Source organism: Hylobates moloch, unplaced genomic scaffold (assembly GCF_009828535.3).
Source record: "Hylobates moloch isolate HMO894 unplaced genomic scaffold, HMol_V3 SCAFFOLD_7, whole genome shotgun sequence".
Lineage (NCBI taxonomy): Eukaryota > Metazoa > Chordata > Mammalia > Primates > Hylobatidae > Hylobates > Hylobates moloch.
The window spans coordinates 35,334,639-35,352,015 of NW_026652282.1; the positions used below are offsets into that span (position 1 = coordinate 35,334,639).

The 17,377-nt window shown below is 49.7% G+C and overlaps 1 pseudogene; it reads left to right on the forward strand.

Moving 5' to 3' along the window:
* Positions 1-12,112: 12,112 nt before the first annotated feature.
* LOC116811032 (small ribosomal subunit protein uS17-like) lies at positions 12,113-17,114 on the forward strand (annotated as a pseudogene).
* The last annotated feature ends 263 nt before the right edge of the window (positions 17,115-17,377 follow it).

Below are 17,377 nucleotides of genomic sequence, written 5' to 3' on the forward strand. Positions count from 1 at the left end.
CTCCCCAGTAGCTGGGATTACAGGCGTGAGCCACTACTCCCAGCTAATTTTTGTATCTTTTTTTTTTTTTTTTTTTTTAAACTAGAGATGGGGTTTTACCATGTTGGCCAGGCTGGTCTCGAACTCCTGACCTCAAGTGATCTGCCCACCTCGGCCTCCCAAAGTGCTGGGATCACAGGTGTGAGCCTTTGGGGCACTCACCAGTGGTAGGGCTCAAAGTTAGCATCTGCTTGAGGAGAAGAGATGTCAGCCAGCCAGGAACTCGTAGCAGGAGGGACGTCAAACTGAAGATGAGTCAACTCTAAATTGTGAGCCAAATGCTCCAGGTTCGTGTTTCTCTGTTTATTTTCTCTTTGTCCGCCTCCAAACTATTTATTAAAATGTGAGCTCCACGAAGGACAAGGGCTTCATCTGTCTTGTTCACAGCTGTATCAGCAGCTAGAAATGTGCCTGGCACATGGCTCACTAAATATTTGGTGAATGAATAACAAGACCTAATTGAATGCTCAGGCCTTGGTTCAGCTGAGCTACTCAATAAATCTGGGAAGGCGACTACTACAAAACACAGAAGGCCTGATCAGGGGGCGGCAGAGCAACTCAAAGCACCTGTGAAGCCGCTGTGACAGTCTCAGGGAGACCAGAGCGAGGAGCCCAAGGAAAAGGTGACTTCTCTAAAGTTTCAAGTGCCAGCCATGTTTTCAGCCTGATATGGTTTGGATGTTTGTCCTCTCCAAATCTCATGTTGAAATGTGATCCCCAGTGTTGGAGGTGGGGCCTGGTGGGAGGTGATTGGATCATGGGAATAGCCCCTCATAAATGGTGTAGCGCCGTCCCTTCAGTGATAAGTGAGTTCTCGCTCAGCTAGTTCATGCAAGATCTGGTTGCTTAGGCCAGGCGGGGTGGCTCACGCCTGTAATCCCAGCACTTTAGGAGGCCGAGGCGGGTGGATCACGATGTCAGGAGTTCGAGACTAGCCTGACCAACATGGTGAAACCCTGTCTCTACTAAAAATACAAAAATTAGCCGGGCGTGGTGGCGCGCCTGTAATCGCAGCTACTCAGGAGGCTGAGGCAGGAGAATCGCTTGAACCCGGGAGGTGGAGTTTGCAGTGAGCCGAGATCACGCTGCTGCACTCCAGCCTGGGCAACAGAGCAGGACTCCGTCTAAAAAAAAAAAAAAAAAAAATCTGGTTGTTTAAAAGTGTGTGGCTGCCTCCCCTCCCTCTCTCTTGCTCTCACTCTCAACATGTGACACATTGGCTCCCCTTCGTCTTCCACCATGATTGTAAGCTCCCTGAGGCCCTCATCGGAAGCAGATACCAGCACCATGCTTCCTGTACAACCTGCAGAATCAAAAGCCAATGAAACCTCTTTTCTTTATAAATTCCCCAGTCTCAGGTATTTCTTTTTACTGACGCAAAAACAGCCCAATTCACAGCCTCTCTGCATTGACTCCACTTCCATCGCCAGCCGCTGGGAGAGGTGGGTCCTGTTTTTCTGAACAGTGTCCCTAACATGGCCTCCCTTCCTTGGATAGGGCCCAGAACCTTCCAGGGTTAAACAAAAGCAGGTTTCCAGGATGGAAAAGCTCCAGGCAGACATGAGATGCTAAACACCCAAACTTTCCTCCTGGAATTCCCCTTCCTCTTGCAGTTTGTACCTTGATACCAAAGGCCACCCCTAGGAGAAAACACCCTTCATGACTAGTCCTTCAAAGGACAGAGTCCTTTTCTTTGTTTCACCTTAGCAGAGTCGAGACAGGCAGATAAAAATGTCTTAGCTTTGTTAAAGAATGAAGGAGGAGCAGAAACATAAGGGGCATAAAATCATGTTCATTTCCCAAGTCTTGACTCCAGGAGTGAGGCACATCTGGACACACAGGGGCACCTTTGATTCCAGAACTGCCTCCCGGAGTCAGCTAAGGGAGCTGAAGTGCCAGCCAGTGGCCTCAGCTTTCTTAAGTCCCCCTAGTCCAGCTTTGGACAAGCCAATGCCATCTTCCTCCAAGAGGTAGGCACCATCTCTTTTCCAGGGCCTGCGGGGAGCAGTTCCCCTCTCCTTCTGCCTCAAGGATGGCACGTCCCAGCTTCCCTAATCTCTCCCCCTTAGTGTGGGGGTGCAGCTAGTCTGTGGATGATTTGCAGGACGGTGGTGGTTGACAGCCAGCAAATAATAGAGCTCCCTGGGTCTGTGTTATCTAATCCACCTACCCCTGGAGCTTCCCTTAGCAACTCACTCCGGAAGCACCCCTCCCCCCACACCATCTGGAAGTGGTTTCAGAAAAACCTACTCATTATTGTTAAAAAGCAACATGTAGGCTTTTGCAAGATACAGTTACAACAGCAGCCCCTAGATTGTAAGTTCCCAGAAGGTAGGGATCTTTCCCTTGTTTGCTACTGTGTAACCATCACCTGGCACATAGTAGGAACTTGATAAATGACTTTCAAATAAATGCAGAATTAATAAACTCACAATCAAGGTGTTCCCATTATTTCTGCATAACAAATTACTCCAAAATTTAGCAGCTTAACAACCGTTTGATTATGCTCAAAGTTTCCCTAAGTCAGGAATTTGGACAGGCCAAAGCATTGTGGACCTCTCTCTCTGCTCCACAATGTCTGGGGTCTCAGTTGAGAAGACTTGAAAAGAGCTGGGGGCTGGAATCATTCAGAAGCTTCTTCATTCACACATCTGGTACTTAGGCTGAAATGACTTGGAGACTGGGCTCAGTCGTGACTGTGGATCTCTGCACCTATGTGTTGTCCCTTCGTATTAATTGGGCCTCCTCTCAGCGTGGCCGGCTGAGGGTAGTCAGAGTTCTTACATGACAGCTACTCAGGGCTTCAGGGCAGAAGCTGTGTGGCCTTTTATGACCTAGCCCTTTCATTCTCTTAGTTGAAGCTGTCACCAGCGTATCCAGATTCAAGGAGAGAAGGACTCCACTTCTCACTGGAAGGAGTGTCAGGAAACTTTGGGGTCATGTTTTCGAACTACCCCAAAGGGTGAAAGATTAGAAAGCTCTAATGATGTTGCATTCATTCCTTTGACAGAATTTACGTTGAGCATCTACCACATGTTAAGCTCTGGGTTGAGTGATGTGCAGGGATTTAGTGGTGAACAAAATAGACATTGTCTCTGCCCTCATTAAACAAATAGATACACAAACAAATGCATAATTACATATCATGATGAGTGCTATTAAGCTGGAGGTGGGGAGTGTCCTGAGAAAGAACAGGGAGACTTAATTTAGATTGGAAGTGTCTTGCATACAAGGTTTTGTGTGCAAGCAGTTTCTTTGGGAGGTGATTCCAGGAAGCATCAGTAGGGCAATGAGGACATGGAGAGAGAGCCGGGGGGCAGTCAGAGGCCGTGTTGATAAGTAGGCTCCCACCCATTTGTCTGCATTTGTTGGGGCAAATGGGGCTGGGTCCTGCAGGATACCCCTGGTTGACAGTGTGGAACACACCTCAGATCATCCCATCTGAAGGATGAGGAGGCTGGAGCATTTACCTACCAAATCCTAACAGTGAGAGTTGAGGGTGTTAGGGAGGGCTGCCCACTCACGCAGCCAAAGAGAGCCTCAGGCAAAGGACACCAAGTGCTGGCAGAAGCAGCCAAGGGAATGGGGAAGGAGCCTGCCCAGGGGTCAGGGAAGCCCTCCATGAACAAGTGATCTTCTTAAAGAAGGAGTTCAAGGGTCAAGAACTTAGGATTTCTAGATGGTTCATATATTTTTCTGTTATGTGTGGATTTTCACCAAATGCAACCCTAGTGCCAGCACTTAGCATAATGCCTTAGATAGTAATATGGTTTTGGTTTTCTTCCTGTGTAATGATTGTCCCCAGTGACCACCCTGCCTCCACCTGCCCCTCTCCTTTGTGACTAATGGAAAACATTGGCAAAATTGCCCACAGGCAGGGAGGCAGGTAGGCAAGGTGGGGAGAGAGTTTTCCCTTTGTGTGAGTTAACTGCCCGGAGTTGTGTGCATCACACCCCACCACTCTGACCTCAACTGAGCTTAGTGAGGCAGAGAGGCTAGCCTAGCTTAAGCTGTCACTAAACAATTCTTGGGGGAGATCTTTCATGCCTAGTCAGTTCCTCAGGAGGGGAGTCTGTGTAGAGAAATCCGGTGAGCAGTACCCTTGTTGAGGAATGGTCACATTAGCCAGACACATGACTCTCTGGTCCCGGCAACCTGAGAGAGATTCCCAGAGACCCCTCGCAGTTCCTCAGCAAAAGCTTTGCAACAAGCTTTGCAACGCCAGACTCCACGGAACGGCAGGTCTGCGGTGAACTGGGAGAGACGCTACAAAAACACTAATCAGCCACTGCAACTGGAGGAAAAAAATCAGTGAGCAACTGGGAAAAAAAGCATTTTTACAAAGACAATATAATACTCTTTCATTTTCAAATAGCTAAATAGAATTTCTGTATAATTTTCAAACAGTGTTTGTCTTAATGACTCTTTGAAAACCTCCTTTTCCAATCTGACTGTTACTGAATACCAAGTAGGTGCCATGCCCTGGGTGAAGCATTTTTTGTAAGGTAAAAATCATAATAATGACTGCCTGTGTATTGACTTTCAGCACTTGGCACAGTGCGTAGCTAAAGCAGGAACATGGTCCCTAGCCACTTGTCGACATATCTCTTTTTTGTGCACTCTCCTGCCTTTGGATTCTCAGCTGCTCTCCCACCCATCCCCAGGGCTGGCCTGAGTCACTGTCACCCTGAGGACTGCAAAACAGTATGTGGGGGAGGGGTGGGAGAGGGAGAGGAGGGGGAAGAGAGAAAAAGGGAAGGGGAGAAAGGAGAGGAGACAGAAAAGGGCAGGGGAGAGGGGGGAAGAAAAGAGGGGGAGAATGGAGAAGGGGAACAAAATGGAAAGGGGGGAAGAGGAGGGTGGGGAAGGAGAGGAGAAGGGGAGAGGGATGGAAAAGCAGGCAGAGGGGAAGGGAAAAGAGGAAAGGAGAGAAGGGGGAAAGGGAGAAGAGGAAGGGAGGGGAGGGGAGACAATTCTTCTGGGATGGAAAAGGCAGGAAGTGAAATTCCTAACCCAGAGATAAATAGAATCCCAGCTGCACCAAGAACAGAGCAGTGGTAAAATCATTCAAACTCTGAATTCCTGACAGTGGAAAATAAACTCATCTTTGCTGGTGAATGGAAATTTAGGGAAGGTGACCGGGTGTGCTCTGGATTCCACAGCCCCTGTCCCGGGTAGAGGGCACAGAAGCATTGGAGGGTTGAGAAAGGGCGACTGGCAGCCTTTGGGCCAAGTTGCTTTAAGTCCAGAGAGGCTGAGAAAAGCAGCTCAATGCTGCAGAAGAGAAGGTGGAAGTTGGAAGTAAGAAAATGAAAGAGCCAGGTGGCCCATGGCGGAGAGGTGCCCAGAGCTGTAGACAGAACCCAAGGAACCCTGGTTCATGGGGTGACCTTGAGAAAAGACCCGGCCAGTCTTAGACAAGGTGATGAAAGGAAGGAAGAAGGCTGCTGAGCTGAAGAGAACAAAAATATTTCCCCAACCCCCATCCCGCTGGACAGTGAAGAATCTTCAGGGCGCCTAGCCTGGGTGCTGGGCAAAAGACTTGGAGGTACTGGAATATTGGGTCTGTGCCCCGGCCCTATCCGTGCCCAGTGTTGGGCACCCCTAGAGGCTAAGCTTGGCCAAAAGCTCCTCAGGCTTCCTCATCCCACTTGTTCATGGGATGGTTCCACCCATATGAAGAGAAAGGCCTGGGCGGTGCCTCTCCTCCTGACTCTAGCCTCCTTCCCTGGCCCCAGTCCCATCCATACAGGGGTGCTGGCCTGGCCCCCTCTGGTGGGAGGACAGACTAAGCAAAGGGGTGGTGGGGGCACTCTAGATGCTTCACCCACATCCCTTCGGGCCCCTTCCTGCACCCCATATAGCTTCCTCTCTCCTAATTCCCACAGCCTGTGCCTGGGGCTCTTTGGAGGCCTGCCCGGGGCACATCCCCCTCAGAGCCAGAGGTACCCAGGAGTTTCAATCCCCACACTCACGGTAGACCCTAGCTGGTGCAAGGGAGCATGCAGGTACAGCGCTCTTGCCTGGAGTCGCGCTCTTGCCTGGAGTCGGGACAGGCTCTGAGTCGACACTTGCCCTCCAGAGCTCCTCCTTTGGGAGGTCATGAGGTCATCAGGGTGGAGCCCTCATGAAGGAGGTCAGTGCCCTTATAAAAGCGACCCCAGAGAGCTCTCTCTCCCTGTCTCTGCCATGTGAGGGCACAAGGAAAAGTTGGCAATCTACAGCCCAGAAGAGGGCCCTCCCCCAAACCCTACCGTGCTGGTACCCTGATCTCAGCCTCTCAGCCTCCAGAACCATGAGAAGTACGTGTCTGTGGTTTATCAGCCCCCCGGCGTATGGTACTGTGTTACAGCAGCCTGGATGGACTAAGACCCTTCTGCAGAGGGACTTTGTCTCAAACTGGCTTCCTCCCCTTCTTGGTCCTGCCCCTCCATACCCTTCCGTGTTTCTTGGGAGCACTTCCTTAATAAATTGCTTCCACACAAATCCACGTCTCAGAAGCTGCTTCTGAGAAAACCGAAGTGATGGGGCCCCTGGGCTGCACAGTAATAACAGTTGTTACAGACGGCACCTCCTCCAACCCTCAGAACCAGACGGCCACAATGGTATTGAGTGCGTTGCACAGAGGAGGAAACGGAAACCCAGAGAGCAGAAGGGACTTGCCCAGGATGGTGGAGCTGGTGAGCAGAGCAGCCTACCTTAAACCCAGCTCCAAAGCCAGCCCTGGGGTCCTTGATGCTCCACAGAAAATACATGGGAGGAGCCCTGCAGCTCCTGAAAGGAGCTAACATCTCCCGAGCCCCACTTCCGGGGCGATCTGGGGCCAGCCAGGTACTTAGATGGACAGATGACCAAGGAGAGACCACTCAAGCCCTCAGTTTGAGAATGCATTCCTCTGCGTTCACAGGCTTACCTGGAGCCAGTTCCCCAAAGCCCCACTGGATTTTTTAAGCCCCCAGAGGCCTTCAGCCAAGAACCCACTGAGTCTTCAAACCCCCAATCTCCATGGGGTTAAGACAACCCCCAAAAGGCAGGACTTACTAGGAGTCGTTCAGAAACTGGCAAAAGCACCCTCTGAATAAATGTTCAGGGTTCCATCCGGAGACGCCCACGGTGACTGATGAGTCATCAGATAGCCAGCTGTCGCCACAGAGTGCTATATATAGAAGCTGGAGGGGTGCCTGGTACCTAAAGCAAGGGGAGGAGCACACACCTAGTAGGTGGGGTCTCAGCCGGGAGGCAGGCCTAGAGCACCTGGGAACTGCACCCTCAGCTCCCTCTGCCCCCCACAACAAAACAGAATCTGGGTCAGCAATTCCCCGGCACAGAATGCCGCGTGAACTGGAAGGAAGCAGCAACAGGGCCGGACGTGGGCCATGCCAGTGCATTAATGATGATTACTGCTAATGATGGTAATGGGAGAATAATAGCTCAGTGAACTTCCCGCACATCACCTCATCGTCTTCCCATCAGACATACACACTGAGGACGCCCTTGTATTGCTGCCATTTAGACAGCCGAAACAGACCTTCCAGACCTCAGGCTTGGTAGGCTGGGCCTGTGCTGTCCAGGACAGGGGCCACTGGCCACATGTTTCTACTGAACACTTGAAATGTGGCCCGGCCAAATTGAGATCCTCTGTCAGCATAGAATGCACACCGGACTTTGAAGATTTAGTTCCAAGAAAAGAACGTCAAATACCTTGTTAATAAATGTTTCCTGGTTTCATGTTGAAATGATAATATTTTAGATACATCGGGTTGAATAAAATATATTATTAAGTCAATTTCACCTGTTCCTTTTTACCTTTTTAATGTGGCTTCTCGAACATTAAAATTATTAATACATATGTGGCTCACATTTGTGGCTTGCATTATATTTCTATTGGACAGTGCCGGGTTGCAGGCTGGAGGCCAGAACCTTCAGGAAATCCTGGCTATGCCCTCTCCTGACAAATAAAGCCTGCTTCCTGGTTCAAGGCTGAGAGAGGCCAGGGCTGCTCTCCAGACAATGCCAGTGGCCAGCTGCAGCTCCATGTACCCATCACAGAAGGTCCAGGTGATGCACAAAAGCCCCTGAGGGTCTGTGAACCCCAAACTTGTCCCTTATATCTTCTGAAAATGCACAGCTTTCCAGGGGGAAGATGATGAATTCTCCCTGGCCCTGTCTTCTGCCTTCCCCACTTAACCCCCAAGAGAGCTCCATGCTGTGTGATTGCATAATGAGGCCATGGAATAAGGCCACTTCACAAATGAAGCGGCTCTTTCCCTCACATATGCAAACAGCAGAGAGAGGCAAAGGAAAGTAGGGAGATGAGAAACAGAATGAGAAATGCAGACGAGACAGGCAATTCACACCAAGAGAGAGAAACTGTATCCCAGAGACAGATACACAAGGCACACAATGTCACACACACTCTGCTCACTGACACCTGGGGGGAGGGGGAGAAGGGTGTGTGTGTGCACGTGTGTGGCATGTTCATGTGCATGCATGCACGTGTGTGGAGCAAGAGAGCACTAGAGGCCGGGCATGGTGGCTCATGCCTGTAATCCCAGCACTTTGGGAGGCCGAGGTGGGCGGATCACCTGAGGTCAGGAGTTTGAGACCAGCCTGGCCAGCATGGTGAAACCCTGTCTCTACTAAAAATATGAAAATTAGCCAGGTGTAGTGGTGCATGCCTGTAATCCCAACTACTCGGGAGGCTGAGGCAGGAGAATCGCTTGAACCTGGGAGGCAGAGGTTGCGGTGAACCGAGGTCACGCCACTGCACTCCAGCCTGGGCGACAGAGACTCTTTCTCAAAAAAAAAAAAAACAAGAGAGCACTAGAGAAAGGTTCTAGAACGAGGCAAATTGAACAGAACAGGGAAGAGATGAGCACAGGAGGCGAAAACAAATGGAGGTTCGGGGAGTTGACAGCCTCCGTTTTGTAGCAAGGCCTGCCTTTCTTTCTATGTCAGTTTAAATTATTCACATCAGGGCAATGGAAAGAATATAGATAGCAAAATAAAAACTGTGTCGGGGCCAGGCGGGCCCAGCATTCATGTGCGGTGGAAACAGAGCCCAGGGAGGAGGAAGGGCTGCCCGCCCTGCACCCAGGAGTGGGCTGGGCTTTGGGTGGCTGCAGTCAGGGCTGCTTTTCCAGTCACTCAGTACCTACATCAACTCCAGAGTGTTGACAGAGCTGGAGCCAAACTGCACACCCCCACGGGCAGACCTGGGACATTTAGGGAGCTGTGTGAGTCAGACAAGGCCTGGGGACACCCACAGACCACAACCCCTCTGGGGCCAGGCTGAGGGCTGCCTCGTGTTCGCCTGCTCCCAGAGAGGCTGACACTTTGTGCCAACCTCCTGCCTATCCTGAGCTAACCCTTCACTGGCAAGTCCAGGGTCCCCTGGGTGACCATCAGTTAATCAAATCAAAGCAGCCTTATGTGCTGCCAGGACAGGATGGGGAGAGGTTCTCCCTCCCTTTCCTAGGTAATTAGGAAGTGACTTCTGGAGGCCTGGGCCCACCTTGGTCACCTCACCTAAAGGAAGATTCTCTCACGGGGATGCAGGACAAACGCATCAGTCTCCTCAGGCTGCCGCAACCAAAGACCACAGGCTGAGTGGCTTAAACAACAGATATTTATGTTCTCACAGTTCTGATGGCTGGAAGTCCAAGACCAAGGTTTGGTTTCCCCTGAGGCCTCTCTCCTTGGCTTGCACACGGCCACCTTCTTGCTGTGTTTTCACACGGTCTTTCCTCTATGCGTATACCCTGCCAGTGTCTCTCATGGGTCCAAATTTTCTTCTAGGGACACCAGCTGTATTGGATTAAGCCCACCCTAATGGCCTCATTTTAACTTAATCACCTCTTTAAAGGCCCTAACTCTAAATATAGCCACATTCTGAGGTCCTGGGAGTTAGGGCTTCAATAGATGAATGGGGTGTGGGGCACAGTTCAACCCATAGCAATGAAGTACCAAGAAAGACAAGGCCAGGTTCACACCAGGATGGGGAGAACAGTTCAGGGCCATGACCCTCTCAACGTCTGATAATCCCACTGTCTCCCTGCCTGTGCTTAGGGCCTCCTCCAGGTAAAGCTTATAGAAACCAGAGGCAACATTTCTGCAGGACAGGGGTTTGGGAGAATGTTGTTCCCATGGCTGGTAGTTGCTGTCTTGCCCAGGAGCAGGAGTTGTGTATCCCCAAGTCCCAGTTCAATGCCTGGCCCAGCAGGGAAACTCTGATGGGGGCAGAACAGAGGCCATTAGGCAAGGCTCTGTGTCCTTACTCATTTAGAGTCTTATTGCCAATGGAAGTGACTCCAGAATAAATTTGGGCTTCATTCACAGAGAGTTGAGGCCCTCACAGATTTAAAAATAATAATAAAAGAAAAAGGCCAGGTGCAGTGGTTCACGCCTGTAATTCTAGCACTTTGGGAGGCAGAGGCGGGCGGATCACTTGAGGTCAGGAGTTTGAGACGACCAGCCTGGCCGACATGGCGAAACTCCGTCTCTACTAAAAATACAAAAATTAGCTGGGCATGGCGGCAGGTGCCTGTAGTCCCAGCTACTCGAGAGGCTGAGGCAGGAGAATCGCTTGAACCTAGAAGGTGGGGGCTGCAATGAGCCAAGATCACGCCACTGCGCTCTAGCCTGGGTGACAGAGGGAGACTCTGTCTCAAAAAAAAAAAAAAAAAGAAAAAGAAAAAGAAAAAAAAGAAGGAAGGAAGGAAAGAAGGAAAGAAAGAGAAAGAAAGAAAGAGAAAAGAAAAGAAAAGAAAAAGAAGCCAGGTGCAATTGCTTACACCTGTAATCCCAGCACTTAAGGAGGCCAAGGCAGGTGGATCACTTGAGGCCAGGAGTTCAAGACCAGCCTGGCCAACATGGTGAAACTCCATCTCTACTAAAAATACAAAAATTGGTTGGGCATGGTGGTGGGTGCCTGTAATCCCAGCTACTAGAGAGGCTGAGGCAGGTGAATCGCTTGAACCCAGGAGGTGGAGGTTGCAGTGAGCCGGGATCACGCCATTGTACTCCAACCTGGGTGACAGAGTGGGACTCTTTCTCAAAAAAATTTTAAAAATAAAAATAAAAGTTTAAAAAATATATGACTTCAGCCCCAGGCATAGTCTGGAGGCAACTGCATGAGACAGAGAAAGAGAGAGAGGGAGAGAGAGAGACAAAGATACAGACAGACAAAAACAGAGACAGAGAATAAAAAAAACTGGCTAAGAGCAGTCAACCCCCAGAAGAGTGAGAGATAATAATAACATGGTAGTTGTGTTTTTTGTCACTACGTTTTGGAGTGATTCATTATGCAGCAATAGATAACTGGAACACAGGCCAAAACACAATTGCGTGGGCACACGCACACACACAAGGTACACAAAAATCCCCCTTCACAGGACCTGTTTCGAGGCTCCTGGCAGCCAGCCTGGGTGCTGGTGCTCACGCCACAGACTCTGGGGCCAGCCTGCCAGGATTCACACCCCTTTCCCACCACTTCTTAGCTGTCCAGCCTTGGATGGGGAAACTAACACCTCTGCCTCAGTTTCCTCATCTCTGAACTGGAAACCATACTGGAGCCCTCCATCTGGGATGGCTGGGAGGATTGAATGTGCTAACCCACGTTAAATGCACGGGGCCATGCCAAGCGCGCAGTCGGCGCTTGATAACTGTTTGCTGGAATGATATGACTCAACATCTGCCTTTCTGCTTCCTAACAGGTGGGCTGAGAAACACGCCATTTCCGGCAGACACGCCGCTGACCATCTTTTTCCATCACACTGAGGTCACCAGCACGGCCTCACACTTATTTGTTTTGTAAAAATGTCAGCAGCTGGGCCAGGTCCCCTCCCCCAGCCCCTGTGGAAAGTCAGCTCCCTCTCCCTCTGCAGGCGCTTGAGATCTGTCCCTGCCACTGTCATCTCCCACCTTTGCCTTGCAAACCACAGATTAGCAGAAGACAAAACGCTGGCTAAGGGCTGACCTCAATACCTGCTTTTAAAGTCCCTTGGCTGGCCCAGCTACAGAGCTGTGGGACACAGGATGAGCAGGAAGCAGACAATGACAGTTGGCTTTCGGGATGCCCTGGTGCCTCCTACGCACTGAGGACCCACTTCCCAGAGGCAACTCCCACAGCCAGGAGGGGACAGGATCACGGCAAGGTGCCTGTGGCTTTGCCAAGTCCTCCTCACTGCCCTGGGCACCTCCCCCCCCAGGGTACCAGTGGAGCCAGAGGCCAGGTTCTTCCCATGAGGAAGCAGGAGGTGGAACAGAATGAAGTCAGCAGCAGGCCTCTTTTCTGTCTAGTCAAGGCCCGCCTGGCCTCCAGAAAGGTCTCCTCTGCCTTTTCCTCTGGGGCAACCCCTTGATTGTGCCCCATACTAAATCCCCTGTCATGGGCATTCACGCTCCTCTGACTTTCCAGCTGTGTCACTTTGGGTGTGGGGGCATTGCCACCCGTGGGCCCTGTTTCTCACTCTCCATTTGTGATAACTGGCTGCCCTACCCAGTAACACAACCCTCCCCTCCCCTTTGACCCTCACATCTCCCTCCAGGTGGCCTCTGCCAGACCTAAAGCAGGTGCCCGGGCATCTCCTCTCCAGTCCTGTTGGGCTGCAGGATGCACAGGATTTCGATAAGTTCACCAGCTCTCTTACGCCAAGTAATCCCTGCCCCAATCCCTTGGGTCACCTTGAAAAACCATTCTTAGTCTCTAATGAACCAATTGGTTCTTTAGAAAAGACACCTGGAACTTTCTTTGCAGCGACGAGCCATGTTTGTCAATGGGAGCACTATTCATATTTGGGCCTGGACAAATCCCCATTGTGTGGGACAGTCCCTCCCCCATTGTTGGATGTTAAGTGTCCTTGGCCCCCTGCCTGCTAAACTCCAGTAGCACCCTCTAGTCATTGTGACAGCCAAAAATGCACCCCTATTTCCAAATGCCCCCACCCCCAGGTGGAACAGTCCCTGAATAGGGAAGCACCATTCATCTCAGGATAAAATTCTTTCTCCGCCACAACAATCACCAAGCAGCATCTCCCTGCAGGATCAGTTATGTGCGCTTGATCAGCCCAATCTCCCTCATGTTATTCAACCCAGAGTCAACGCCGCTGCACAAGTCTATTCTGTTTCTGCATTCACAGGCTCATACTGTGAGCAGGGACTCCAAATTACGCTGAGGAACTCGGTCCCTAAATCTGTCTTCTTTATTATAGATTGTGTGTGGGTTGCCCCTGATAGATGATTCTCAGCAAAGCGTTTACTGAGAAATCATTTGTTTAATTTCACACGCCCCCTTCCATCACTGGCATTAGTTTAAAAAATAAAAATAAAAAGTAAAAGAGCAGCCATTGTTGGAAGAGTTCCATTGGAGCTGTTTGTTTGTCAAGGTCCATTGAGTCAAAATTCCCAGTTTAACTTTGAATGCTCAACGCTCCTGCCTCTCATGTGAGGTTGGTGTTTGTACCTTAAAAAGGGAGGGGAAATTGAGTCTTTGAAAGAAAAAAGGGAATAAAATAATCCTCCCTCTATAGTGTCTATACTTTTCAACATAACACGGGAGTGCAACTACCTTTTTACCAAAACACGTCGCCAGCTTGGCGTGAAGTCCTTACACCTGGATCCCCCAGGAGAGAGGAACATCCATTCCGACAGGGACATAGCCTTGCACACACCTGCTGACACTTCTGCATCGCTGTGGGTCTAGCTGTAGTAGCTACATTGGGTCGTTTTCCTTTTTGGAACAATAGTTCTCAACACCAAGAGCTTCTTGCTGGTGTCGTAAAATCCCAGTCTCACATTGAAGACCTAATCCTGAAGGTTTTTAGTCTCCCAGAGTCCACTTGTGATGATCTGATGGACCCTAAGGCCTCTCTTCACAGAACAGACAGACACATGTGTGGACACATAGGGTATGTCCACATGCGTGCACTCACTTCCACAGAACTTTGCACATAATCACAAAGCCTCCTGAAGCCTGCCCTCAGGCAGTCAATTAAGAACCCACCACTGGTTCCACACATGAGGAAATTGAATGTAAAAGCAGCTTTGGTGGTACATACAAATATGATTCAGTTTCAGCTGGGAAGGCGACCAACTCTCAAACTGTTCTTCCTGAAACAAGCCACGAGCCTCGTGTAAAGACAATAGCCCCTGTAGATGGAGACAGTGAGAGAAAGCTTCCAGAGACCACTGTCACTCCTGAACACTCCAAATTTATGTGGACTGCTAAGGAGAGAGACCAGAAAGCAAAACAATCTGGAAAAACTCAAAACCCATTGCCCCAAAGTAAAACAATTCATGTCGATGGCAGTTCCTGTAGATAACAGTACCACATTGCCTTGCACTTGCACAATGCTTTAACCAGCTCAAACAGCTTTCACCAGCATTATTCAGCAGTCTCACAACTGCTCTGTGAAGTCAGGACCACTATAATTGCCTCCATGTATGGGTTGCAACAAAGGAAGAGGGCTCAAAGAGTGGAAGTGATGCCTGAAAGGACACGTTGGTTGGTAGCAGTAGTACTGACTTAGTCTATTCTGGTTTCTATAACAAAATCCCTTAGACTGGGTAATTTACAAACAACAGAAATTTAGTGGTCACAGTTCTAGAGGCTGGGAAGTCCAAGATCAAGGCATCAGCAGATTCCATGTCTGGTGAGGGCTCTCTGCTTCATAGACAGTGCCTTTACCCTGAGTCCTCACATGGCAGAAGGGACAAACAGGCTCCCTCAAGCCTCTTTCATAAGAGCACTCATCCCATTTATGGGAGTGGAACCTTTGTGACCTAATCACCTCCCAAATACTCCACCTCTTAATACCATCGCATTGGGGATTCGGTTTCAACCTATGAATTTTGGAGGGGCACCAACGTTCAGATTATAGCAGTAGGCAAGCCTCAACGCTCAAGTGCTTGTCAAATCATGCTTGCATCATGCTTTTGCTGATGTTCTTCTTTTACATGCCATTGCTGATGTTCCATTGGCCAAAGAAAGTCACGAGGCTAAACTCAACATGAGAGGGGACTACCCATGGATGTGGATATCAGGAGGTATAACTCATTTTGGGGGCCATATTTGTAACCACCTACCACACACACGAGTAAAAGCATCTCCCCTGCCACATAATGACCGAAATATCATCATTTATCTTTCAGACCATTGCCCTCTTTTTGCTTGCTCTTTGAGAAATCAGGCATGGCTTTATTGAATATCCTATGACCCAGCAATTGTATTTCAAGATATATAGCCGAGAGAAACAAGTGCTTGTGTGCACCAAAAGCCCTGCACGCAAATGCACGTAGCAGCTTTATTCACAACAGCCTGAAACTGGAAACAACCTAAATGCCTGTCAACGGGAGAGCAGATAAACTAATCATGGTATACTCATACAATAACACACTATACAGCATTGAAAAAGAACAAATTACTGCTACATATAACACCATGGATGAATATCCCAGACGATATTGAGCAAAAGAAACCAAATTCACAAGAATATGTGTTGTATGATTCTATTTATTTGAGGTTCAAAAACATAAATCAGCTGGGCGCCATGGCTCGCGCCTATAATCCCAGCACTTTGGGAGGCCAAGATGGAATGATCACTTGAGCCCAAGAGTTTGAGACCAGCTTGGGCAACATAGTGAGACCGTGTCTCTATAAAAAACAAAAAATTAGCCAGGCATGGTGGCACGAGCCTGTAGTCCCAGCTACTCAGGAGAGTCAGGCAGGAGGATGGCTTGAGCCCAGAAAGTCGAGGCTGCAGTGAGCTGCGATTGCACCACCACACCACTGCACTCCAGCCCAGGTGACCTTGTCTCCAAAAAAACAGACAAATCAAGTCTATGTTGTTACAAGTCAAAATAATGGTTACCTTTGGGGGGATAGAAAGTGGGAGGGGACACAAGGGAGCTTCTGGGGCAGGTGCTAGAAATAGTCTCTATGTCAACCTGGGTGACCGTGGGTCTGCATATATGTAAAGAGTCATAGACTTGTACACTTCAGATTGGTGGACTTTACTGTGCTTATAGATTAACTGTTTTTCAAGTACAACATTAGAAGTAAGAATGGAATTCAGGTGCAGGCTCGGGGCTGGAGCCTAGGCTGCGGGGTCCGCCCCAGGCTTCAGGGGCACGTCTGGGAGGGCAGGGCCCAGTGCCCAAGTTAGGGGGTTAATTCCAGGCGTTGGTGATTTCCTAGGGATTAACTGGGGTAGAGGGTGCATGCTTTTGTGTGTATCTTGATGAGTGCTTCCTAAATCCTGGGGGCTCCACACTTTAGTGGAGGCTCCAGCATTTTAGGAGTTACTGTCTTAAAATCCACGTTTAAGAAGGTATTTTTGGAGTTGTCCGGTCTTAAGGGTTAATCCTGTGGAAACTGACTCCCAAGGGCAAATCCAAGGAGCCTGCAGTTTTGGTATTTAATTCTGAATCCTTATGCGTTACATAAGGAGTGAATCCTGGGTGGGTGACCTTGGGTCTTGGAGAATGATCCTCGCTGAAAGGTGTCCGAGGTGTGAGAGGGGTGATTCTGGTTTAGAGAATGAATTCTGCAGGCCTGGGAGGCCTTCTAGAGCATGTAAATTGAAATAACCCTGGGCTTAGTTCTGAGTATGAATTACAGATGGAGTGAGCCTACCAAAAGCAGCCGACCATCTTTCAAAACAAGAAGCTCCTGCTGGGAGAAACTGGCAAGGAGAAGCTCCTGCAGTACTACAGAACATCGGTCTGGGCTTCAAGGCACCTGAAGAGGCGATTGAGGGCACCTACATTGACAAGAAATGCCCCTTCACTGGTAACGCCTCCATTCGAGGGCGGATCCTCTCTGGCATGGTGACCACGATGAAGATGCAGAGGACCACTGTCATCCGCCGAGACTATCTCCACTACATCTACAAGTACAACCACCTCGAGAAGCGCCACAAGAACATGTCCGTAAACCTGTCCCCCTGCTTCAGGGACATCCAGATCAGCGACATCGTCACAGGGCGAGTGCTGGCCCCTGAGCAAGACGGTACGCTTCAACGTGCTCAAGGTCACTAAGACCACCGGGCACCAAGAAGCAGTTCCAGAAGTTCTGAGGCTGGATGTCTGCCCGCTCCCCACAATGAAATAAAGTTATTTTCTCATCACCACCCCCCCCAAAAAAAAAAAAAAAAAAAAAAAACAGTAAGAATGGGTTTCCTAGTGTGGCTTCTCTAGACAGGGTGGCAGCCTTGGGAGGGCGTCCAGGTGGAGGGTGGGAGGCCCTCAGCCTGGCATCATCTGGCCTGCCCTGTGCCTTCTCCCAAGCCAGCAAGGAAAAGACCTTGCTCCTTGCTTGGGCCCTGAAGAGCTCCACGTG